The 27,776-nt window shown below is 37.8% G+C and overlaps 1 protein-coding gene across 5 annotated transcripts in view; it reads right to left on the bottom strand.

Moving 5' to 3' along the window:
* Positions 1-27,776, bottom strand: part of nlgn2a (neuroligin 2a) — a 308,659-nt gene that overhangs the window by 222,936 nt on the left and 57,947 nt on the right. For 3 of the 5 annotated variants that reach the window (XM_038279104.1, XM_038279108.1, XM_038279105.1), the window contains one exon: positions 24,382-24,472. The gene's annotated coding sequence lies outside the window, so the exon portion shown is untranslated. The remainder of the gene's footprint in view (positions 1-24,381; positions 24,473-27,776) is intronic. The other 2 variants (XM_038279106.1, XM_038279107.1) reach the window with 1 other exon arrangement.

The raw sequence follows: 27,776 nt of genomic DNA, 5'->3' as shown, positions 1-27,776 counted from the left end.
AAAAATAATCGACTAAAATTTGTTTTCAAATTATAGCAATCATTTGCAAAGAGAAATAAGTGCTGCATACTTGTTGCTTTCTCCCAGACTGTTGAAAGAGCAATAGGGTCTCCTGTCTGATGCGAATGAATATCACAGATTTTCCCATTTGAGCTTACAAATAATGAAATGACTCAGTATATTTTTTTTTCAAGGCAGGGGGGATGTAAAGTGAGACATTGCAAAGATTTACCATCCATTTATGTGTCTGCAAAGGTAAACAGCCATGGTTTGAATTTTACTGGTAGATGCAAAGCTGGCCCCAAAAGTTTTAACAATTTGTGATCTTATCAAACATTTTATCAGGCAAACATAAACTGAATTAAATCAAAAATAACCCTGGGACGAAAAGGGGCATTTATTTATATAGTGCATTTCAGTGAGAAGACTATTCAGTGCTTTACATACAAAAAGAAAAAGAAACATAATAGGAAAAGTGCAGAGTCACTAGGGGTTCTTTGGTTATGTGGCTCTCTGCAATTTTAAATAATAAACTATTACTGTTTTTTTTGTTTTATTTTTCTTCGCCCCCATGAAAACACACTCGCCCCCTAACAAATATGGTCTAGAACTGCCATCCACGGGTTGGTTTAAATCTTTTTTCAAGTACCGGTAATAAATATAAATATTAAATGAGCAGATAATCTGTGTCTATTATCAAAATAAATTAATGACTTTGTATTGATTTAATGAGCAGTGAAATTTGACAAAAACGCTAAATAGAGAAAATTTTTAACGTAAAAGCTTTCTTACAGAGCCGCGTTGGATATTGTCTCTAATGTTCTTTTTTTTAGATAACCACAAAACAGGTATCCTCCCTGAAGTAAGAAGTTAAAGAACATTAATCACTCACAAGTGAAGCTCAGCTTCTGAACATTACAGTAATGAGGCATGTAGCATCTTTTCCATGTAGCAAGAGAAATTTAAAGCCTGCAGCATGTGGCGCCAAAACTCACCCTGCAAATGCAACCTAGTCACAGCCATCAACGGCAATAACTGTGGAGGAATGTGCACAGTTTTGGTGATTAGCTTACTTTTGTCTCATGATGAGCTCAGCCGTCTGCCTCTTTGTGCGTTTTAATCTATGTCTTGTTTGTGAAGTTAAGATATCCTTTGCGGCTCCTCGCTGATGACAGTAAATTTGAGGATTATGAAGAAAAAAAAAAACACCTGAGGTAGACAGAGATAAATGGGGGATAGGAAATGGATGAGGAACGGGACAACCTCACAACTCCTAAGTAATTCCTTCGGTAGGGGACAGCACAGGGAGCGTGATTCATATCCGGCATTATGAGGAAAATGATGAATCTACTGCCGTCAGCGATGTGCTGTAGTGTCCTCAGCTGAGAGGAAGAGTGTTCCTGCCATCTAGAATGAGTTGCATGGTCTGTCATCCAAAAATTATAGCATATTGTGGATGGATTTAGCTCCTAAGCTTATGGTAAAAACTAAGTACACCCTTATTCAATTAGGATTATATGTAGGAGGCAATAGCAAAAGGGATCTGGACTTTACAAGGCTTTCAAATTACTTAAACCCAAGCTGTAGTTTCCATTGAAAAATGACCTGACTCAACCACTCCTTAATAATTGTATAGAAACAAAGTAAAAATGTAAAAGCTTTGTGTGAATGACTTTATACAGGTTGTTTAACTTAATAAAAAACACAAACTTAAATGCATCCCAGATGCTCTATGTATGGCGGAATCAGTACCGTTGGTCTGCTCTGTACTGCGTTGCTTCATTGCTTCGAAGACTCGGTTTTAGTAAAGCTTCAGGTGTAAAATGCTTTTCTGTACAGTGAAATTCCAGATGCCAAGATCCTGGGGCTGCAATGTTGGTCCATATCATCATACAGCCACCATCATGCTTGACAGCATGAGCTGTTAGTGGCGCTGTTTTTGTTGTTTGTTTTTTTTGACAAATCTTTGGTCTCTTCTGTCTGGTAAACAATGTTTCGGAGGTTTATTTTGTTTAATACACCGCTTTCAATCATTTACAAGCTAACTGAGAAATTTCCAGTTGGATTTAAAGTGTTTTCTGTTATTATGCTTGCTGATCATGAGGTGAATCTATTAAAGTTCTAGTTCTCAAAGGCTACATTCACACTGCAGCGTGAAGTGACTCAAATCCGATTTTTTTGCATATATGTGACCTGTATCTGATCTTTTCATGGCAGTCAGAACCACACAGATCTCTTCCAATGTGAATCAGGCCACTTGGCTATGTGGTCCTGAATCTGATACGAATCTGATCTGATCAGAATGCCAACAGTGTGTGAACGGCCAGGTCGCATTCACCCAACTAGAACGTCTTTAATATTTAACAAAGGTCACTATTCTGCATCCTGCTACGCAGAGAAGGGAAGAAAAAGAACAACCATGGCAGACAATATTGTGGAGAGCAGTCTTTTTCTTTAACCATCTTCAAAAGATTGAGTTTTTAAAGCTACAGTGTGTAATAATTACAGGGATATACAGTCAGAAATGTAATATATTATACCTAACTATGTTATTTATCATCATCTACGAGCTCAGCCGCTTAACCTTAATATTTGCGTGCCTTAGAATTCGTTATTTATAATCACATAGGAGCGGGTCTCGCAGCCATGGAGGCTGACATCTTTGCGCTACGGCAGCGCAGAGTCAACAAACTAGCGATTGCGAGATCGCCCATTACGCTCGAAAGTAACTACGGCAAGTTGAGAGAGATGAACTGAGACGGTACTGAACACACAGACTAATGAAATACTATCTGTAAAATTATCTATGTAAACAAACCTCATCACTTGAGAAGGTAGGTGCTGCGGACGTCGTGGAAGACATTTTGTCCCGTAACGCTCGCCATACTGTTGGAGGGGAGAAGCGGTGGGGGGGAGACGTTCATGTTGCTGCGGTCTGCAGTCTGGACGTTAGATGTTGCTGAAAATTACACACTGTAGCTTTAAGATTGGGAAATATTGCTAGATGCACTCCAGCACTACCATCCATGTTTACATCTGTAAATACAGAGCAAGCTTGCTTGTGATGTCATTGTGTCCTCTACTGCACATGCGGGACACTTTGCATTGTATGAATGCAGTTCACACAGAAGATCACATACAAGTCACATATTTTTGGAAATGTGAACAGCAATGTGAAAAAAAAAGAAATATTTCACAAAAAATTGAAATTTAGCATCAAAGCCTGAATGTTGTTAGTAATCCAATTTGTGTGAGTTGTGTTTTTTGTTTGTTTTCCTCCACCACCAGGTGGCGCCTGGTTCTTGTTGGCCTTTTCACACACTACTGGGTTGCCCCATTACCCGAGGACTCTTAAGCTGCTGACTGCCACTACCTCGACGCCAGAGTGTTTGCCAGTTTTTGGTACTCTAGCCAAGCTGAGTTTTGCTGAGTCAAACTGAGTTTTGGTTACCTAAGTCTTAACCTTGTTGTTTCATCTGAGCTTCAAACTGAGCTGGGGATTCAAACTGGAGGTTTTGATCTACTTTTCCCCAAGGGATTGATTGAGCTTCACACTGAGCAAGGGATTCATCTCCACAAGAAACCGTTCAAGTACCGCAGGAAATCTAAGTGGCAGTCAGCTCCTCCGTTCCTCAAGTACACACCTCAACCTTTGTTAAACCCTGTCCGTCCTCAAACCAGCAAGTCTATTACTGGAACAACCCACACCGACTGGATTCAAAGACACCTTTTTCTGAAAACGTGAGTCCTGTTGCCTTTATTCCCTTTTTTAAATCAAAGACACAAATTTCCCACTGAGCCTGAACTAACCGCAGAATCTTCCCCTTCACTTTACAGTCCCGGTTTGCCAGTGTTCAGAGCAGCTCTAGACTCCTCTCTACCTACTCACAATAAACCTGTTTAACCTTCTCCTGGTCTCTCTGTTTGGTTTTCTGCACGTGGGTCAGATCTTTGAATAAAATCATGACAAATGTAGCCTAAACTTTGTTAAATGGTTTTCAATTGTGAATAAACTATTTTATTTGAAGAAAAGGAAACAATTGCTTTAAAACAGTCTATTCTGAAGCCTTCCTGTTGGCATAGATTCTACCTTAAAAAAATGTTCTAAATCAACAAACTCTCCAAACCTTTTCTTTAATGAAAATCTTTACATGGTGACTAATCTATCAACTTTTCCTCATTATCAGAATCCACCTGCTAAGCAAAATCTAAAATCCCATGGAAACAAGAGCATACAGTACTTTGTTGTTGTTGTTGTTTTTTTATTAACCTTTTTTCCATGCTAGCTTCTTTTTGATAATATCTAAATCTTTTATATGACTCATTAATACTTAATAACTGCCATATTTCCTTTTTGCATCCACAGCTTAAAAAAGGGGGAAAAAGGCAGGAAATGTACCATGTTAGGGGTTATTTATAATAAATTAAAAGGTGAAATGATGATAGAAATCAGCAGGTGCATGATAAAAAGAGGCCATCATTTTCCTGTAATTAGTCTTCTCTGTAAGTCATTTAACAGCTGGCTGATAATTTTTAAAAGAGCTTTCTAAAATTTAATGATGTAATTAATGTTCTATTTTATTTCTGTGGTACTTCTATTCACTAAAAAGGTTAGATTTTTCATCAAGCTTTTTGGGACTGCTGTTCAAGGTGCCGCCTCCTCTCAAGCTGCGGTGTCGTCATGAAGGCCTTAAAATAATGATGCAATAACAAGCAAGACAATCTGCACCACCATCACACATCTGCACTACATTTTCCCAAAGGATGTGTCAGATGCATTTAAACCTAAATCTAGTTATCTAGATTGTGTACAGTGATGTTCCACAGAGCCAACTGATTTACCGTAGCATTTGACTTTTGTAGGTTTGCAGTTTGGGGAGCTGCAGTTTTGTTTGTGCTCCCCACCTCCTCCTGTGCACAGACATGCATTCACCCTGAGGTGGCCCTGAGCCGTCTGGCAGCGGCTGGTGGCGAGCCCATGCCTGGCTGCAAAAGTGTTTGCTTGTGGCGGCTGCTTATTGCTGATCAGGGCCGTCACTAGGTTTGAGAGACATGGGTGGCTTAGCCCCTAGGTAAGATATTGCGCGCGCATAGCGCGCGCCGAAATTTTTTCAGTGCACTTTCTAAGGCGCTGTCTATAAATTCATTATTTTAAGAGCAACATACCTGGGAAACACTTCCCTCACTAATGCTACTTCACCAACTAAACTACACCAGTTAAAATGTGCTAAATTACAAAGAGTAAATGGTAGGTGCCATGCATTACTGCATAAATGGAAGAAGGCAAGTGGTTCGCCACTCATCATAATGGAAACCTTCTACAGAAGACAGTTGTCTAACCAACAGACTCCCAACATCTTCATAAACCCTTAACCTGGCCATTCATCTTTCCCCATCTCCCCTGCACCCACAACCTGTCAGGAACCCCTGTCTGCTTTGCAATAACCCTGTTTCTGTGTGTGTGCTTGGTGTGTGTGTGTGACCTGGACTTTGGCATGTCTTTCTCTACACCTGGCACAGAGAGAAACACATATATGTGAGGAACTTAACAATAAATGCAGCATTATCTTTGATAGATTTCTGCTTAATCTAAAGTTTAACCACAAAATACAAGTTGCATAAATGGACAGTAGGCAATAGGCAATAGCATCATTGCAAAGAAGGATATCCTTGAGACTTTTTCACATCAGTCTGACAAAGTTTTAATGCAAATAAAGGAAGTATTTTTAAGTACAATGTATTAATGAAAACACAAAATCAACAGTATATGAAACGTACAACTTAGAACTATAGTCAACCCAAGGAAGCACTACCATATCACACAGTGTCGCCCTATCAGACTGGTGGCACATAGATATGGGAGAATTATCCTGCCATAATGCAAGAGCACATAACTTCAATTAGAGAAAAGAATTTCATCTTCTTGCACTCAAAACTTATAATGCTCACACTCAAAACATGCGCTCTCTCTCAAATATTTTCTCTTCTCTCAAAAATCTTTGTTTCTTCTCTCAGATTTAAACAGATATTTTCTATATTATCACAGATATTTTTTCCTCTCGCTTGCCTCCATCTCCGCTCTGCACGGGTCTCAGTTACGCTCTGCTTGCGGATTTGTTTTGCTCTCTCAGACTGCAGTTGGATCGTTGCCTAGCAACCTTTCCAGCCAATAGAACGACAGCCTCGGAAAAGGTGCGCTTGTTTAACCCTACGGAGTGTGCCTGTGCTACTACGCCACTTATAAAGCGTCAGCTGAAACTGCTATTTACAGTAGTTTTGTGGCTGATTGTTGTTTAGAAATAGAAAACCTGGTTTCATTTCTTAGTTTTGCCCTGGATTTTGTAGCGTTTGTGGACGCTACGTCGCTACTTGATCAAAACAATAACGTCGCTACAGGAAAGTTACTTGATAAATAAAGCAGCGACGCTACGGTCAAGCTACTTGAAAATGTAGTTAAACTAATAGCTTCGCTACATGTAGCGGCGCTACTGCCCATCACTGCTCCTGTGACAAAACTATTATAATGATGCTAGTAGGCTACAACAACATCGTGTTTTCCCACACCACTGACTTTGTTCACCATGGTAACGTAATTCCTACTGAATCAGACAAGCTATTAGGCCTATATTGTCTCTTTCCTCACTCCAGGTAAAGTGAAGAAAATGTAAACCGCTGACATCAAATGGCAAACTCACCGTATGTATCTGCACGCAACCATAACTTTCCTAATCAAGCTCGATGACTGTGTGGAGATTCAAAGGGCGCGCTGTTGCTGCACTGCACAGCTGCTATGGTCCAGTTGATGGCCGTGTACGACGTGACGCTGGACGCGGAGCCAATGAAGGAAATGAATATCCTAACGATATTAATAATTGTATAAATAATTGTGTTTGTAAATAAACTAACAGGAACTTATCTTCAGATTAACTTGCCTTCTTGGTGGCTCGTTTTCAGTGCTTTACTGCAATTGTTTGGGGTTATATGGAAAAAAAATCAATAAATAAAAAAATAACAATAAAAATCGCAAAATAATTATGGGGTGGCTAATACCAACGAAGGGATGACTTCAGCCACCCTAAAATAGGTCTAGCCACGTCCCTGTTGCTGATGCTGTTTGATATCTTGGCTGAAGCCTTATCTTTTTGGCTGCTGCGGTGCGGCGGTTGCTGTGATATCTTGAAAGGCAGCTTGGTTTGGGGAGCTGTCAGTGGCCGTTCCTTCCGCTCCTCTGCCCCCATCTCTGCCATATCTCTTCACCTCCCTCCCCCATCTCTCTTCTCAACCATTTTAATCACTCGCATCAAACTCGTGCGGGAGGATTGCAGTGATAAATGAATTTATTTAAGAGCTAAACTTGTGAAGGAATATTTAAGATGAGATGACATGATGTAAAACCGCAGCACTTACTAGTCTTTCGTTTTCCCTTTAAAATCACAGTGAGTTTAAAAAATGCAGCTGGAGAGTCATAAATCAAGTGAATAAACGTTAATATTCCGAGTGTTATGTCCCAAAGCTCTATGTGTTTCGTGTAATCTGGTCTACGTGGAACCCTCCTAAAGATACAAACCTGTCAGGACTGATGTAGGCCTCTTGTTTGTGTAATGTAAGTGTTGGTCAGGGCTGCAGGCAAGCAGTGACAATGAGGGATTAAACATTTTCCTTTAAAAGAAGGATTTTATACAGTGGGCTATCAAGAGATTTATTTGAAGTCCATTTTATAAAATAGAAAACAAAGGGAGATGGCCGTATGCTTCAGAGAGCCCTGTCAGGTCATAGCATGCTGATTCCAACACATAAACGTTAGCAGCATGTGGGCAACCCAGCATATGGGGGACATGGAGGGAGATCGACATGTGGTTCTCTTGATAAAAAGGGAATAAAAACAATAAATGAATGCTGCCTGCAGAGAACCCAATGATGCTGTCTCATTCTTAATTAATTTAGGCAGTGCAGGAAATGGAAATTTATCAGGAAACATTTAATTATGGTTTATCTCAATGCACTTAACAGTAACCTTTTAGCATTCTTTAATATGACCAGTTAAATGAAAAGATTTATTTTCTCAAATTGAAAATAAACATAGGATTCCGAAATGCTGTTACTGAAAATATTTATATACTCTACTTTGCTGTTAGTCACTTAATTGTACAGTATCAAAAGCTTAATACTGTTTACAGTACATTTAAGCTTTCATATCTTTTAATTTCATTTTCATATACTATTTCACTGTAAGGGAAAAATTAGCCTTAAACTGTTTTTTCATTCAAAATGTAGAAATATCACCAATATAGTGCTTTGTACGTATGTTCAAATGCATTTACTTTAAACAATGAATTATTTATTGCCGTGGATCACCAACTTAATGCAATCCCTTACAAAACTTTGTAACCAATGTATATCATAAATTGAGCTCAAATGCATTTGATAACTGGGGCGGATTTAAAGTGTGTCTAATTGAACTCAAACCTGTCTTTATGATTGGAAAGCATCAAAGAATCCATATAAATACATTTCTTGCATCTGTTACCAGCAGTTTTGGAGTGGCCATGAAAGGAAAATGATGTACTAAGCCATGGCTTTGGAAGCAATAATTATAATTATTTAAAAATTATAAAGATTAATATTATTATGCATTCAGCACTTTGTATATAAATATCTTAAAATGCTATGAACAAAAGGAAAAAAATGAGCATCAGTCATAAAAACCTCCACAACTCCCCTCCCTTATAGAAAATGAGTAACTGTCAGCTTAAGCCCTAAACAGCAGCATTTATTTCCACCAATTCTTCAAATCCCACTTGGCTGAAAAATATTGAAAACCAAGATAGGACTTACTCACTTACTTACTCACTTTATTCACCTGCCGTTCCCTCCCAGCTCTCTAATTATCATTGATCTTATTAACCTGCTCCCTCTGCTATATATACGGTTCCACGCAGCTATTTGGGCCATAGCATTATTCTTAGTTTATTCGTGTTTTCGTGTCAGTTGTTCATGTTTGTTTTTCTACTTTTGTTTAAATCCCTGTTTCACGTTCCCATCCCTGGAGGCCAGTGGATTGAGAAAGTTTGGTGTTTGTCTCCTGTCTTTTGATCGTGTCTCGGCTCTTCTCTGCAGAGCACTCAAGGTTTTGGCTCGCAATGCGGGGGAGGTCAGTTTTAAGTCCCTTAAGCCTGGCTCTTAGGTGGAAACCAGTTTAAAGTTCTGCAGTAATCCCCGGACCATGTCTTGTCTCTGTCCCTCAACCACTGAGCCTGGTTCAACACATGGATCTGTGAACCTGCCTTCTAGCTCTGTCGATTCCTGGAACTTTAGAACTGTCTGTTCCTGTGCAGATCGGAACCCCTGACTGGGCTGCGGACTCCTGGATTCCAGAACTGTTCCTGTCTGATCTGTATCCCTTTCAGGGATGGGATTCCTGCCTGCTCACTGAGGTTGCTGCATCAAGTATAATCTGGGTCTACGCTGCAGCTCATTTAGCAGTCCATCCAGCGGATCCTGTCCTTCTCTGAGAGGAGGGACTGAACACCAGGTAAGTGACTCACACAGATAATCTTGTGTTTATCTGTGTTTCTCCTGCCAGAGTGTCAATGATTGGGTGGTGCCCCTCATCCCTGCAGCTGCTGCATGTTTGCAGATCCACAGCAGCCTGTTTTTGTTCTGCTTCTGTTAATTTTCTGTCATAAACATTTTAAGCCTTCCCAAGGTCTGACTCACCTGAATACTGGGTCCATATTTCCCATTTATGACATTAACAATGTAAAACAACATAAATGTGCTTTCCGTGGAGACTTTGAAGGAAGAGAAGGGATAAAAAAACTTTGTAGGTAGTAAGTATAGTAAAAAGCACATTGTCTACCCATGATTTTGCAAGGTTTGGTCATAAGCATATGACAGGTAGACTTATTATTCAACCAATCGGTTATCAAAATAATCACCATATTTAGTAGTTTCATATATAGTGCTTTCATACTTATTCAAGTAACTAGAGATTATTTGGCAGAATATCTGAAAAAAAAAATATTTTTCTGATGCTAAATAATTACAGAAATATACTTTAAAAAAAATCTAAGGCAAAGATATCTCAAATGGATTTTTCTTGCCTATCTTCTTGAAACTGTTGAATACACAACCTTAGAGAGATCTATCATAATCTACCCTCAACTTCCTTACAGCCTCTTCTGCCTCTCTTTTAGCTCCTCCTATGCCTGCTTATTATTTCCACTCTGTCACCCTATCATCTCTGAAAGAACCTGACAACTTGTATTATTTTAAATGTAGCTTATTCTTAGCTTTACAATTAAATGCATTTTAAAACCATTATCTGTAAGACTATTTGATTCAAGGCTCAGCCAAATAGTCATTAAAGTCATGCTGTATGCAAATCATACGCAATGATTTAATCATTCCTTAAAATACTAAATCTACTTTTTCAAATTTTGCATCCTAATTTATTGTTCAGAGCTGCACTCTGTGCAGTTTGTAGCACTGTTGCCTGGCAGCAAGAAGGTCCTGGGTTCAAAGAGTCTTTCTTCTGAAGTCGAAAAACACAACTATTACATTAACTGATGATTCCAAATTGCCCTTATATGTGTCTGACTGGTTCTGTACCTCTGTGTTCCCCCTGCGATGGATTGGCGACCTGTCCATTCTACACTGTTTCATACATAGTCCGATGAAGATAGGAACCTGACCTGTGTGATTCTGACTACCGGAAGGAAGATGGATGAATCAATGAGTCAATGCAGTCAGCTGGTTTTCCTTAGATAGAAAACTATATAACAACCTGACTGTATGATCTGGTTGAAAAGTGCCTTGAGATGACACGTGTTGTGAATTGGAGCAATATATATAAGTGCAATAGAACTAAATTGTTGCTAGAAACCATCATGTAGATAAGTGGAAACCTCTCAGCTCTAATGATGATGCAAACCTGGGTTCATCAATCTAAACATAGATCTTCTGAGACCTTATAGCCAAAACGGAAATGTTATGGTTCTCGCATTTTGGGCTTCATTTCAATTTTCTTTTTGAGTTAGTCATTACGTTATTCTAATTTGCTGATATTTGGTTTCTTTTACATTTTTTGTTATATTTAAGCTGGGTTACATTTCTTGAGTTACTCTCTGTTGCCCCCTTGTGCCAGTCTCCTTTCCCCTAGGTCCCTTCCAGTTACTTCCATACACACCTGCTCCATATCAGCAGATTAGCCCATTCTTTGTTCTGTCCCCCATGTATACACCTTCTCTGCAGTTCATCATGGGTTGTTTAATGTTGTTACTTGGCTCCTCATGTGTTTTCCCCTGATGTCTCTTGGTTTCCTGTGTTTTTGTTCTTAGATTTTGTTTCTTTTGCCTTTTTGATTTCATTAAACCTGCAAGAACTCATCTCTGCCTCCTCATCTCTACATTTGGTTCCCCAACCAAATTCCATCCCCATGTCAACAAGCAATTAATTAGAAATTTTCCCAACTGTGACACACTTAGACAACCTTGCCAGTAAATAATATTCAGCCACTTTTGTTTAAACACGTTTACTACAGTAAAACAGTGGCAGCCACCAGAGCTGCTAAAATTAGCTCCAATTTTGACTTTACCAGTCCTAGTGCTTCGAATACAAAATGACTGTATTCCATAGCATAGAGTGAAGTTTTGCTTGACTAACAGCTCCTAGTTTGAATATTTAATGTAAAATTATTTATATATCACCATTATGTTCATAAAGATAGCAGCCTTCTAAATTTATGTTCAATTTACCTGATGGATAGCTACCACAAAGCCACTTAAAATTCAGTTGGAACTATCAAACCTGTAGGCAGAGGCTCATAATGCTTTAAATTTCCAAGCTGCAGCTCCAGACGAGTTCTAAACAAAGCAATCAGCTGGTTAAACCCTATCAGAGCACCTCCAGAAAATTAGACGTAATGCCTCCAACAGTTTTGTCCTCACGTCTTTTTTTTTTTCCACTGATCAAAAAGCCGTCACACCACATTGCTCCCTGTAATGGTTTTTTTATGTCTGGACTCCGAGGTATTTAAATGAACAAAAGGAAACGCTGGGCCAGTCTGAGGCTGTGGGTAGTCTCTCTATATGTGCAGTGGTTACACTCTTACAGATGTATGCATGAGAGTTGACAACTAAACCATCAAAATAAGGAGGGATTTTGACAATTGGAGAGGTTAACAATTGATAATTTTGTGCAGGCTTGTAAGATGCAAAAAATAAAACATGTGATTGACATTTTCTTTCTGGCAGGTAAACAAGTATTTTTCTACTTGCTCAAACACGTATAGATTGATGTCTTTGTGTCTCTGTGTCACACAGTTTTACACAGTTTTTATCATCAAAGTGTTTCTATAAATAGCAGCAATGCTGCACGCCAGCCACACAAAAATAATTCGTTATATAACCCTGCAGAAATGCATATGGAGACCACATCAGCATCAACAACAGTGCTGCTACCTGTTACAATGCTGCAAGACCTGCTCCTTCATCTTTCTCATGACAAACAAATGCAGATTACACAGTCCTCTTCATTATTCATTTTTGTCTTTGCTGGAAAGTATAGTGAGAAAGGGAATGCAAAATGGAAAATCACTGAGCAATCTTCTGTAAGTGTTGCTCTTAATTATGAACCCCACTAAGGAACATCACCCACATTAGAGATTTTCTCAGGATTGATGGATAAATTGCATAAGACCTGCCAAGTCCTATAAAGGAGGCAGAGGAGCCTTGCAAAGCGCATAGCAGCCTAATACATGTTCTCTGAAGATTTGTCATTTTAAATTAAATCTTTCTTCAGACTCAAATTTTGCAACCTCTAAAGGGTCAATATTATGTAACGATGAAAATACCATACTAACTCAATTACATTCTGTCATGGTTTTGGTTCTGTTTAGGTTTTCTTTGGTTTTACTTCCATTTTGTGTTATTTTAGTTGTTTCTGGTTGTATTTGAGTTCTTGCCCTTTTTTGTCAGCCTCCCTCGCCTAGCTCCCTCTTAGATTCTTCTGTCCACACCTGCTCCACGTCAGCTGATTTGTCCTTGCATTGTTTCTGTCTCCCATACTATATACACCTCCTGTTCAGTTATTTTTTGCTGGTTCCTCATGTGTGTTTTCCTTGACATCTCCTGGATTTCGGTTTTTTATGTATTACTTTTGTTCCTATTGCCCTTTGGATAATTGAATCTGCAAGAAACCACCTCAGCTTCCGTCACTGAATTTGGGTCCTCTAAAATCCTCACAACCTGACACATTCTGTCATTTGCTGATATTTTTAATCTGGAAGACTCTACTACACCTTGCCTGCTGCCACATCATCCAGATCTGCCCATGCTAGCCCCCTTCTGCTCTCCAAGCCTCCTCAGCAGCACATGACATTCAAGACTCTCCTTTTTAAGCTCCCTCCTTGTGCTCCTGTTTTCCTTCAAACCAACCTGAAATCCAACTCTACCCACTTCACCTCCATCCCAGTCTACTAAACCTCCTTCTCCAATCAGCTTCCTCATTTATCTCCAACCTACCAGCAGAATCAAAGCCCTGCGGGGAAGACATCTCCATTCTCATAAATCTGCCCATTCTATCATCATCAGCATTGCTCAGCTCTACGTCTTCTGCCGGGGAGCGCCAAAATATTTATTTTCATTTATGTCAATAAACTCTTTAATTGCATCCTTGACTCTTTGCAATTCTCTCCAAGTTGAAAGTAGCGTACCAATGTAATCCAGCGCACTCTTACAGATATTGTGGGTGTGTTTTTGCTGATCGTTCTTTAACATGCACTCCTTTAACATGCAGGTGAAATATGAGGTTGAACTAAAATTAACAAAGCTATATTGACTTGACATATGTATCAGACTTGAATACAATTCCTGTTAGTTGTGTAAAGACAAATGTTTCCAAAAGAGCTGCTCTCTTTCTTCCTATTGCAGTGGTTTTTTTTTTTTTTCATTAAACGTCAGAATTTAATGACTAATGTTTCAGTTTCTCTCTGAACTCCACCATAAATTTTCAAGTGCCTAAGCAACACATTTTCTTTTGTGCATTCTCTGATCATTTTTAAATGATGTGTAGAGAAATGTCATTTTTGGAAATGTAATATTTGTGACTGTGCTTTCTATTGTATCTTTTTAATCTGGACCACAGGGAGACTAGCTGTTTGAACATGCAACAGCTAATGGGGATCCTTAATAAAATGACAAATTCTCAATCCCAACTCGTCAAATACTGAGTCTTGGTAAAGGCCCCCTTTATGTCACATACTGATGCAAAGGGGGTACTCCTCTAATCATATATTGACACGACGGGTAAATGATAGATTGTGGACTCTGTATCAGTGTCGCGCACATGACCAACAATATTTTTTCATTTTATTCAAGCTCACAAAGCTAGATTAGTAGCTCTGGGAGTGTATGATAACTTGCATACTATTGTTTCTGTGGGTTTAGAGATTAGAGTAAGGCTAAAGGATGGGTAACTGCTACTTTTTATTTCGTAGTTCATGGAAGATTTTAGCAAGTAGCTGCAACAACCTGTCAAGAGGGGCATCTGAGACGCAGGGGAAGTGACCAAGTGTCAATATTTGACGAGTTTAGAGTAAGACTGTATTGGTCTGAGTGTGCATTCAAGAATGTCAGCTGACAAAGACAGAGAGGAAGCAGGTATTTTATCTCTTCTCTATTTAGGTCATTGTCAAAGGTGAAACAATTGATTTTGGATCGTTAAAGATATGTCTTCAAATCAGTTGGCAAGGGCTACAATACTGCTTTGCAAATTTGATGTAATGTTGGCAACAGTTGGTTGAAAATCATATGATTTTGTGCTAAAGCACTTTGGGTGTTCATGGATGGATGGATGGATGGATGGATGGATGGATGGATGGATGGATGGATGGATGGATGGATGGATGGATGGATGGATGGATGGATGGATGGATGGATGGATTTTCTAGAATAATGATTGATAGATGGTAGGGAAGGGCAGTTATCAACTTTTAATTCAATGATAGCATTCACAAATATTATATTTGTACTGTTCACACTATTTGACAGATGTATTTTTGATAAAGCTTTTTAAATACTTTTTATCATCACTTATATCATTAGTCCAATAAGGACCATAGAAGTTTAAATAGGATTTGGATAAATTACCCATCACCTCATAAATAGAATTTAAAAGGATTAGATCCTTATTTTTAAAGAATGTGACAACTATTAAACATCATCATCAATCTGCATATTATGTTTACTTCATTCTGATCTGGAACCAAGAAAAGTCTATTGTTTTTATACTTTATGTCTCCCTATTTCAGGAACATTTAGAGTGTCAAATGGAGCTGAAAGTAGATTGAAAATTGGACTCCATTTAAAACTTGCCAGGTGGTTAACTTGGTGGATTCAAATTAGAGAATGGGGAGGAAATCTAATTATTAAAATTAATACAAATGTTATTAGTTTCAACCCGCTGCCACTCCCATTTCTTTTTTGTGAGAAAAACAACTCTTCCATTTGCTTCAGCTGGAGAGTCTATCTTGGTTGTTTCTTGTATACCTCTAAGTACGTGATTATCAATTGGGAAACATTTATAGATATTAAACTCTAAACCTTTGTTACTCACAGTGCAATTCTATTACTCTACTAGCATTTGAAATAGTTTAAATAGATGTAGATTTTCGTCAAGATGATTGGAGGATTGAGCAAACACCACTTACCCTTCCTGATAAGGCACACTGCCAGTCAACTGCCCTAAATAAAGGGACACTGTATTTATTTCTAGCTTACAAGAAAAATAATTTTCAGTCACAAATAAGGCAGACATCCATGTTGAGGACAGAAAAATACATGTATGGTGTCAAGTAATGAAGTAGAAATACTTCATTACTTAAGTACACTTTTTAGGTATCACATCAAGTGAAAACTAGTGAAATTGGAAGAGTCATATATTGCAAAGACTTATTGGTTAAGTTTTCGTCAAACGAAATCATCCAAAGCAAGCAGGTGTTCTTCAAACTGTAAACGTGAATTGTCGTTGCCATGCTACAATGTCAGATTCAGAAAAAGATGTTGAAATGTCTGAAAGGTCGGACACAGGCGAGAGCGTATCAGAAGATGGAGACCAACAAGATCTCTCTCATCCTTGGCCCTATCTCGAAGAGCTTTTCAAAATAGCTGAAAATTTGAGATTTAGAATTCATATAGTGGAGTCTGTTTTTTTGTTTGTTTTTTTTTTAAGTAATTTAAATACTTTTATACTTGAAGTAGTTTTTGGAGCACATACTTTTTCACTTGAGTAAAGAGGTCAAGTTGATACTTCAACTTTTACCAGAGTGTTTTTAAACTGCAGTATCTATACTTCTACTTAAGCAACAAATGTGTGTACTTAATAATCTAAATTATTAAAATGCTACACTGAGTTTGTCGCTACACCCAGTAAAAGTATACCATGACCATATATTTTGAGATGGTCAAAAGCATAACATTTTACTCTGGATTAGTGAGGATTGCAGCTAGTCTGTGCATATCTCAATACAAATATTGAGTAGGTTTCTATTTAGAGATGTAGAATTGTTCAACTAAGGAGAGGTATTAGCTTTCACTTAAGTCACTTGAGGGGATAATGCATGTGCAATGTCTTTTGAAATGACACCTATTTGTTTAGGAAAGAACAACTTATAAGTTAGATCAGCTCCACAAAAAAAAAAAATGAATTTCAGGGCAAGGAGGATGAGAAAGAAGAAATTAGGAAGGAAGTAGGTGCATTTCCATGGTTTTTTCTAAAGTGCATTTTGAATTGTCTTATCAGTAAGATTGATGAGAAATGGCGCAAAACATAAGAAAGCCTTTCAAATTCGCAAAAAAGCTTTTACGCTCACTAGAGGTGGTTTTTGGATTTTGCAAAAAGGATTAATGCACAAAATACTTTTCAAATCACCTCTGACACAGCGAACTCTTGCCCACATGACTGATTAGCTGTCTTGCAATTAGTGCCTTCCCAAATGTTCCCATTATTTGTATAGCCATGTTGGGAAGCAATCTCGCCATTCCTACCTGATATGTTTGCATAAAATAAATTTGCCTGATAGAAAAACATTCATAAACTTTGTTCCATAACTGATCTATGGATTGCAGCCTCTATTTTCTGTTTATAACAGCCATGCATGATGATGTAATGTGGATGGCGACGTAGGGCAATATTACGCTTTCACTTGGTAAATTTGTTTCAAACCAAATAAAATTCACATTAGAGTTGCATAGAAACACAGAAAAGGAATTTGTTTTTGTTTTGTTTTTTATCATTACATGGGAAGTAAAAATATCTATTTCACTTTCACAGAATTTTAAAATTTTGCTTCAAAAGTTAGCTTTTTTTTTTTTTTTTTACAAGTTTATAAGATACATATATAGGTGCATATATATGTGTATGTATAGGAGAATATTTTTATTTTCTTAATTTTTAATCAAAAATAAAATTATCATCATCATCATCATCATCATCATCATCATCATCATCATCATCATCATCATCATCATCGTTTTCTACATTTGAACTTATTGAAGCCCACAAACCAAACAGAAAATATGTACTTTAACTATGTTGAATTGTTAAGGTAAGGTAATTAATTGGCTAAGATTTTCACAACTCTTTCTCATAGTATGGTCACCCCACCATACCCTAAACACAAAAAGCTATCTGGATCCTTTATACTACATTATAAATGAGGCAGAACACAGCATGTGAATTAAAGATCCATAAAACACTTTGATGAACGCAGCACTTCATATATAGGGCTGAAATACTGCTCACCAACATGTCCACACACATCATTGCCCACCATCTTTGTCACACCATTGGCTGCTGCATGATTCCTGGGCTTGCTTTCACTGCAAAGAGCAGCGTAAACATGCCCCCTGCAGTGAAGGGGGAGATGTTTGCAATAACTGCCGTCACAGTTCTGGGGAACATGGCCCCTCAGGGGGAGGTGCAGCCTTTAGAGACACCGCAGCAATTCCTTTAATTAACTGCTTTAGGACTGAATTAAAATGTGCTGAAAGAAACAAAATGGAGAAAACAATACCACTGGTTGTATCGATTGAAACTGAAACATAGGAAAAAGAGAGACTAAAACATCTGAAAGTTAACACTGAATTTAAGCATAGTTGGGTGACAGGAGCATCTTTTTAGACTGGCTGCGATGGCAGCACTGTTAGAGACATGCATCGCTAAAATGTAGCAGCGGAGGATAGCGTTTTAATAGCACAAAGCTGTTTTTTAATCTCTCCAACATATCTGATTTTAATAATCACGAGTTGTTGACAGACTGACTGTAATATTTAATAGGCTTCAGATGCACAGCAAGTTTCTGCAAATGGACAGGCCAGTAATACTTAAAGGACTTTCTGCTTAATCAAAGGTTAAATAGATATAGAGAAGGAAAATAGAAAGATGTTTAGCAATATTATTAGAAATGTTATCATCCTAATTGAGACTTTTATATAAGATTTAGCGTTTTGTTAACCCAGACAGCTTTATTACTTTGAGCGATTTAGTGCTTTTTATGGTGTTCATAGCTAATTAAGATAATTAAAAGTGAAAATCATAATAAATTTTGCTATTTTTATACACATTTGCAAACCATTAAGAGTTTTATTCAACATAACATTTAAGACTCTTTGAATTACACTGCATATTTTCTTTTCTTTCTTATTCAGTTTCAGTTACCTTATTGTTGTGGATTAGCAGATGCACAAAAAAGCCAAACCACTGACTCTTTACCTACACCTAGACACAATCTCAGACAGATACACACAGAGATGTCTATTAAGATACCACACGAACCTCAAAGTCGATTTTCCGTCCTATACTGGCGGCCTTGTGCTGCTGTGGCCATGGCAGCCATCTTGATAAATGCACAGTGGAGTCTTCGGCCTTTAGTTAGTGTCACATTAATGATCAACGATCGATTATTCAATAAAGGCTTCTGAAACGCAAATTGAACATGTTTCCTCCAGCAAGTTATACACTTGACCTAATCTAATATGACCTGCTGAATGGGAAGGAAATGTAAAGATGTTCAAATGAAGCTAAAGTTTATGCTCAAAATGGTTGCAACTATTACTCTGCTTCAGAGCAACATGCAGCATACAAAGTTAAGAATGTGAGGAGTTCAAATAAACAGTTAAAATTATTGCATTGTAAAATCTAACTTGTTTTGTAAAAATTGGTTAAAAACAACAACCATTTTTTCATTCTGTTATATAAAAATTATTTTGTATCTAAATTATTCCTATAAAATAAATGGAAATGAAGCATTTGGGTGATTTGTGATGCTATGAAAAAATAAAAGTAGCTAAAGTTCATGTTTCTTACGGGGAAAATTAGCATGTCCCAACAGTGAGTTGAACACAAAAGAAACAGTCTAGAACAGAGGTCTTCAACAGGGGGTCCGCGACCCCTAGGGGGTTCGCAGAGGTATTGCATCGGGGTCGCGAAAGTCTTGAGGTTGATTACTTTTTTTTTTATATTCCCTCCTGCAATTTTTTGCACTAATTAAAATGTCTTTAAATACACATTGACATGAATTCAACACACTGTAGTAAACAGATAAATGAAAGCAGAAGATGTCTTTCAGTCATCAATGCACACATTCAGCGACACATAGGAGCTCTTTCAAACCTGGACACCGTTTCATTCACAACACCTGTCCCATCAACCAGGAATCAGAATCAGGAATACTTAAATAGTCCCAGGGAGAAATTACTTTCGTTACATGACTCCATATGTAATAGAGTGACTATAGGACCAGTTTGATAGAACACTATTTCATACAATATATACAATTAGGGGGTCCCCGCTCCTTCTCGCAATTAGTTTGGGGGTCCTTGGCTTCGAAAACCTTGAAGACCCCTGGTCTAGAAACAAGAGGTTAAAAAAAAAAAAAGAAAGAGGAAATGAGGATATGAGATTATGCAGTAAGTCCAAATTTTGCAACATAAAAGAAAATCACTTTACTGCTATTAGATGTTAAGAATAGATTAATCGAGGAAAAAAAAAACTAAAAAAACAACAAAGATATGTGCAACTGAGAAGGATTAAATAAGAAATATGTGAGCACCAACTATTTACGAGAAAAAAAAAGAATGGGTAAAATTATTAGATACATAAAACACATAAAGTTTGATGAGAGCGGTGATGGTTATAAAGTCCAACAGCTGTTGGGAAGAAGATCAGCCATTATCTGCTTTGTGCAATTTAAGCTGTTTCAGACAAGTAGGGAGCTCCACTGTTTCCAGGGCTGTTTTATACATTTTAAAGGCTTTTGATCCTTGTTAGACTTCTTTTATTAGGACATTAAAGAAATTTAATGAAATTTGCAAACTCTATATTGGGTCTTTAAGATAGAAAATTATCAAAAAAACTTGCGGAAAAGTTTCACCAGATACAAAATCGTAGGTAGTCAGATATAAGTTCTGCCTTCTCAACATATGGGGATGTGCCAAGCGTTTACAGCCGGGTTGCTAACTAGTTTGCTAATGATGATTTTACTGATTTATTGTTGTTGCTTTCTATAATTTTGCATATAAGTTAATGCTGCTGCAAGAACAGGAAGGTCTTTTAAAACCGCTTCAACAGAGATGCCAATAAGCTTATATTTAAAATCCCTTTCATTAAGATTTTTCAACAAAACAAATATTGTTAAGCTTACATTTATAGATATTATTTTGAAAGAGAAAAGAAAGCAATTATAGAAAAAAACAAGATCAAAGAAGACAGATGCTTATTGGACTGAGAACCAGACATTTGCAACATCTTACTGTTTTCTTTCTCCCTGAAGCAAAACACCTTTGCTCACGCTTCAGGCCTTAAAGAGGCATGCAATAAGCAGCTGTCAATTCAGTTTGGGACTATTGAGTGCCAGTGGGGAAGGAGTGAATAGTGGCTGATGAGAAAAATAAGATTTAGCAAATCCATTTGGCCCTCTGCAGGTAGGATTCTGTTTTTCAAACAGATCATGATAAAAAAGTGTATTTTTTTAGACCATAGAACCAGACTGACTTTTATCAAACAATAAGAGACAAACTAAATAAAAACAGGCCTATATGATTATTCTTACTGCACAGGTCATCTTCTTTTAATGATTTACTTTCTATATTTCTCTTTTTTCCCTGCTTGTGTAAAGTATTTTGACAAAAGCAGTAAAATGGCTTATAGAAGCAGCCATTCAAAATGGCCTTTCCCAAATAAATGCCAGTCGAATGGCAGCCCAACTCCCTGCAACACCCAGCAGAATCCCCTCCAACTTCCATCCACTGGACTGATCTGTTCCTTCTCCTGGGCGTGCATATTCTTTACTCTGACCACACCCTTTAACTTAATTACAGGGTCTGAGCAAGAGAAGACGCTTCTCTTTAGATCTTAATGTCCACAAATCATGACAGAATATTTTAGTACAAATATTGATATTTAAAAAAGGAATCTTAGGGGACCAGCCAAGGACCCATTAAGGAAAGTGGGGACATTTTGAATAGCTACTACTGTATGGGTGCTTATTATCACCACTATGATGCATTGGAGCTGCTCTGTGAAACAGGGGAGGCTCCACAGACAATCTCACCTGGACTGTAAACACCACCTTACTGGTCAAAGGGGCACAACAATGCTTGTATTTCTTGAAGGGGATTACATTTGATCACTGCTGTGCTTTAAGGAATGGGAATTTTCTGGAAGCTGCACAAAACAAAATTTCATTTTATATACACGTCTGTCTATCCAAAATGACAATAAAAACAGTCTAAGTCTCAATGATGCTGATCAATTCCAAACATCACGTAATGCATTGCCATTTTGAAACACATAAAATACATCATAGGTGTTCTGAAAGGCTATGAAGTAATGAAGTCCACAAACCTTGGCAAGAGTTCAGCGCAAGATGACTGTTCTAAATGAATGATCACTTTTCCTTCCTCCTCGCTGTCTGGCCACTGTAGTCAACCATCGTTAAATATGTTGGCCAATCAGCATCGAGCAGCTAGCTTCATGATCCGCCCCTGCTCCATAGACCTCCAAAAGAGTTTTAGCCTCACTGGAAGAGATGTATTTTGGTGTATTATCCAATCAGGGCTCTAACTTCTCGCTCCTTACCTCAATAGTCAGAGTTTCAAACATAAACGGGGATGTTTCTCATAGAGGCTGACAGGTAGCGTCCTGCTATTCCAGAAAAGGAGTGAAGATCGCATCCACACGTGGGATCAAGCAGGTTATTTATTTACAACATACACATGAAAATATGGGCATTTTGACAAATATTTAATGTTGTTTAATTAATACATTTATGAAGTTTGACAATGCATTTTTTTACCGATAATTTTTTCGAAATGTACAGGGTACGTTTAGCCTCCCTCGTATTAGATGAGAAATCCCCACTGCTATGATGCTATGCAATGTTGTCAGAGAGTTAGTGGGCCTGGATTGATTTGCACATAGAAATCTAATAAATTCTATAGCTAGTCAAAAAGCTCAATAGCAATGCTATCTATGAATGTTAACCTAGAAAGTCAAAAAGGTTCCATAAACCCCAACCTGAAACTTCAATATGGCTGTGGCCTGCATGATATATTGTGGAAGTGACAGAATGAACAGCTTGTTTTCCCTTCCCAAGGTTGTGAGCACTTAAAGCAGTCGCACAATCATTATACTTTTCCTTGTTTGGTTCAAGACATTTCGGCCTTTAGAACAAGCAATGTTTATATTGCTTTTCACCTTAAACACAGTATATAAAATAGAAGAAAGCTCCTTCTACTAATACAACCTAAAGCCCATTCAAGTAACAACAATGGTAATCTTTTGTTTTGCATTCCTTCAGGAATGTTACATTGATCTGTGCTTTCCCTGAGTCCACTACAGGGGTTTTATTTACACTTGTATCGCAGTACAGACCTGTAAGAGAAAGCCTTCAGACATTTTCAAAGCGTGCACAGACAATAGATCACTGACTATGGAGTTTGTTTTGTCTAATTACATTTTCAACTCCATTTTAACTAAAGTCTGATGGTTATTTTTAAAGGAAACAACACTTTTTTGTTAAAAGGGCCTTTTTTTCTGCTTTTAACAGTCTTATAATCCTATTCTTTAATGAAAACCATGCTTAAAGTGATGTTTTGCTTGATTTATATATGCTTGAGCAATCGTCCTAAATTGTCCTCTCTGAGCAGCAGCTTCTTGCTTTCCTCTGAAACACATGGTTATGATGGTCAACCAAGAGCTCTCATTGCCCGCCCCCTTCACGAGTTGCCCATATGTTGACCCCGCCAGCCAAGTAAGCATTACACCCACTGTCTCTGATTGGTGAGTAGTAATGTGAGGCAGAGCATGGTAATTTCTCCTTAAAGTTTACATGAAAAGGCTTTTTTACCATGTGGTCTATGCAGTGACAGCAACTGTAGATTTATCATCTAATGTTTAAATCCAAAGAAAGTGGTTTTCACCTGCAAGAAGTCTCATGTATGAAATGTGCGTGACCAACATAGGATGAGGGAAATGTCGCAGTGAAGGCTATATCACTGAAATGCATAATACTGTTTAAGAATTTGTAGTTAAGGATGTCTTAAAACATACAACTTACCTTTTCTCTTAACGTCTTTTATAAAGGCTAAATGTAGTTGGGAGAGCTAATGTTCTAACCATTCTAGCGGTAATAATCTATTAAAAGTCAGTCTAAATGATGCAGCACTCAATACCAACTGTCTGCTAAAGTATTAAATAGCAGAGAAGTTTTAATGGAATGGCTCCCCAATTAGTACAGTGCAACATTTATTGGGCAATTTCCACTATCCACTATTGATGTTTGGGGTTAGTCTTCAGGTAAATGCATTGCTAGTCTCTTAATCTGCACAAAAATGCAATTTGTAGATCAGGATCCTGGTCTGCATGGGTCTCACATTTTATTTGTGTAATGCATATGTGAAGTATGACTTATGTGAAATGATTGGGGACATTCCGAGAAGTAACTAAGCTAGAATGATAAAACAAGAACTGTGTGATTGAGAGAAATGGAGCTCTGCCACGCAATGCACAATAACAATATATCAGCCATCAGCAGCAGGTTTGTTACTGCTAAGGGGATTAATGAGTAAAATGGTGAGAAATGTTTCGTCTCATGTCTATGCCTGTTCTAGACATCAACATGCCAACATACTGATGACCTGACTTAGCTACTGGGAGATTTACAAATAGCCCGCATATAGGTTTAAAACACAAGCAGCAGCGTATTGGACGTACATGCGCATGTGACATCCACTGGCTTTTACGTTTTGATACCTATAAAAGTCTGAGATACACACCTTGAATACCACTGGAAAAGAGAAAGAAAAAAAAAAAAGGTCTAACCTTTTCGCTGTGTTCAAGCTTGTCCTGCTATCCTTGGATGGGTTGACCTCCAGATATTTGCTTTCTTGGGTTTTCCAGTCACTGTGGGAACCTGAAAATAAGAACGCAGGTGGTAAACAAACTAAACTCTTTCTGTCATTAATATTTGTCCAAGTTAACTTAGAGTTTTCTTTTTTTTTACTTCATTAGGCAGAACAGTGTAAATGAAACCACCGTCCAATGCTGTAACTCTGCCAATATCTCATAACTGTAATCAAGCTTATCCCTTTTCATTTTTAATTATACTTCAGGATGATTAATGAGGCTCACTGCCTTTACATAGATTTTTAATATAATACCCTCTGGTATATTACCAGAACTCTACGTTAGGCTTTTTCAATAGCTGTTTTCAAAGTTTATAACCACCTTTGAGGGTGGGACAGGGGTAAGCTGACAGCAGATTGTTGGAAATGAAAGTTAATACATTGTAGAGAAGGCAGGATTTATACCATACGTTGTAATTATATGGTAATAAGCTATATTCTTGAGGCTTGTGATTTTTTTTCAAATTTTTGTTTTAATTTTGGAGATCAGTGGAGTAGAACCCTTTACATTTTTTTAAATTCTTCCTACTCCATTTGAGTAGTTGTGCTATGTTTGGTATTTAAGTTTGTTGTCATAAACGGGAACAGATGGACCCTGTATTCAAGGTATCCCAGTTTATGACATTTGTATATGTGTATATTTTCCTTTTTTGTTTTATTTTATTATTTGCTAAACTAAATGAAATGAAAAGGCAACAAAAAAAATTTAAGCAGGACTTTCACCATAGGTTCATTTTGATCTTTACTAATTATTATGTCTCTAAATGTCATTTTGTGACATCATCTTAAATGTATTTAATTTTATGCTTTGGATGTGACCCTAAAAAGACAGATTTTATATTTGAGCATGACTTAATATTAATGTGTCAAAGGATTGTTCAAACAATGACATTGTATCAGTTAATTAAGCTGTGATTAAAAGAAATGGCTATAATGTGCTATAATATTTAATTAATTAATTACCACAGCTCCGAAAATGGTTCATCTACCACGAAAAAAGATCTTAAATTTGTTGTTGATTTTCCTGGTCTTTTCTGGGGTCTTTGAGTCTCAGTCCTATTAAGTCTGATGTAATTATTCTTTTGAGTCATAGTGGGATCAATATTTGAATGTAGCATTGTTCAATCTATGTTAATGGCTTCACATGTTGGTCAGGAACTGGTGCTGTTCAGTTTTGTTTTTGGGTTAATGTTTGTTTTAAAGTGTGACCCACAGGTTTCCACATTTCATTCAGGCCCGTTTCTCTTTCGTTTCTGGAGAAAGACATTTAGAAAAAGCCCCATCTTGTAACCCTTCTCCTTTGTTCATAAATGTGAAGAACCTGTGAGTCTATTGATGCACATAAAACTGCATCTCGATCGTCTTTGATGTTAGTGACAGCCACTCTGACTAGTTTTGTCTTGTCAGATTTAGACAAATGTTCAGCTATCTTTTTGTTTCATATTGTCTCCAGTTATTGATGACCACCCTCACTGTGCCTTGGCATATCTAATAGTTTAAAAGTATCTTTACTCGTCTCCTATATAAAGAGTTTGTTTTAATCTTTTTTTTCCCTCCACAGGCTAAGCTTCAGTTAAAAATTTATATGAGCAAATGGCATAAAATATTTTAAGTTTCTCAGACTGATGGTTCAAACTGTGTAGAGTGTAGAGTTCAAACTGAGTGCAGAAATTTCTGCAAAAGTTGCTTTTCAAAGATTTGGGCTTAAAGTTTTTTTTATTTAGTCCTATTTTAACAGCTTGGATTTTTCTACCTCTGCTGGATTTCATTTTCTTGTTACTGTTTAATTGTAGTAGATACAGTATGCTACAATACAGGTGGCAATTAAATATAATGTTGTGGTCTCATCAGTTTCATTAAAATCACTTGCTTTGAAAAACCTATTTGTTTTTTTTGAGTATAATTATTTCTTTTCAGTTTCTTTTATGTGTCTAAAGAATCACTGTAACCAGATCTGTTGTAGTTAGATTCAGTCAGTGGGAGAGCTATCTAAGACTAACAAGGGTCTAGCTTTTCTTCCCACCAAGGTCAACCGGAATGAGTTCACCCACTTCCAGGGGTCAAACTCATCCACTGCTGCTTCTGTGCAACAGCATGAGCCACGCAACAGTATGCCTCAAGCATACGTGCCAATAAGAATGGATTCGTACTTGAACGTAGCCCTCTGAGCGCTCTCATGAGCACATGTTTGCATATCTTTGTTGGCACGTCCTGCAGCAATGTTTCCCTTTTTGTCCACTCGCATGCACATCACGGATAAAAAAAAAAGTCTCATTGAATATTAAATAGGCGTATCAGTGTAATTATGACAGAGACTCGGAGAAAGGTTCTAATTTACAGACTCCCACCAGAGACTCAAAAAGGACTCCATAAGGGCCCTTTTCCACTGACTCTTTTCACACACCCTTCCCTGCTCTTCAAAGAGTGGTGAGCAGCAAAGTCACCCTTCTTCTTCGATCTCTTCAAGGCTGTCAGCTTCAAAATGACATTTAACACTGGCTGTTTATTTACAGTAAAATTGGTTCAGTAAGGAATCCAGAGTGTGGAGCAATATGGCGGAGCAATGTTTAAATTACTTTGTCGCCCCGCTGTTAGATGTCAAACGGCGCCACAGCTTTGGCACAAGATGCGTCTATGAATATGCAGCTTGCACAGATGCAGATGTGTGTATCTGTGGGAAAGAGGGGGAATGTTTTGCCCAAATTAACCCATTCTCTTTGCTAGAAAGCAGCTCATTCTACAGAGTGGTGCAGAGCTGAAAATAGACGCTCAGTGGCCTGCTGAATAAAAGATGACAGGACAACGTGGCAATGCGCTCACCATACCCTTCACAGATGCATGCGTGCATATGTTGTATACACTGCGGGCTCTTTGCATGTCTGAGTGCAACTGCATTCTGGCTCTGCAGTTTTCATTTTGCTTTCCCACATATATACAAATAATGTAATTATATACTAAAACCTGAACAGGATGTCAGCGAGAGCCCCTTTTATCCACTTTAGCACACATGAGCAATTCCTTTTCATCAGCACCTGACCAATCAGGCGTAGCGTTGAAAGAGGATTTGATGAAAAAAGGTATTATGTTGTCCCCTTTTTTAACCCATTTAAAATAAAAGCCCCCTACCAAAACAGGAAACCAAGCTAATTGTTGGTTTTCTGGAAGTGTGAGGAGGATGTGACAAAATCTTCATCCCTTTCTCTTTACACAAGTCAACCTTTAGAATCTACAGCACCACCAAGTTAAAAAGCGGTGCGAGGAAGCGCCGGCTGTTTACCATTTGGCTAATCTGTATGCTCTCCAATATAAAAG

The sequence above is a fragment of the Cyprinodon tularosa genome, unplaced genomic scaffold (assembly GCF_016077235.1).
Source record: "Cyprinodon tularosa strain WSP-4 unplaced genomic scaffold, ASM1607723v1 ctg148, whole genome shotgun sequence".
Taxonomy (NCBI): Eukaryota; Metazoa; Chordata; class Actinopteri; order Cyprinodontiformes; family Cyprinodontidae; genus Cyprinodon; species Cyprinodon tularosa.
Note: the sequence above shows the minus strand (reverse complement) of the source record. Positions and strands in the feature narration are given on the sequence as shown.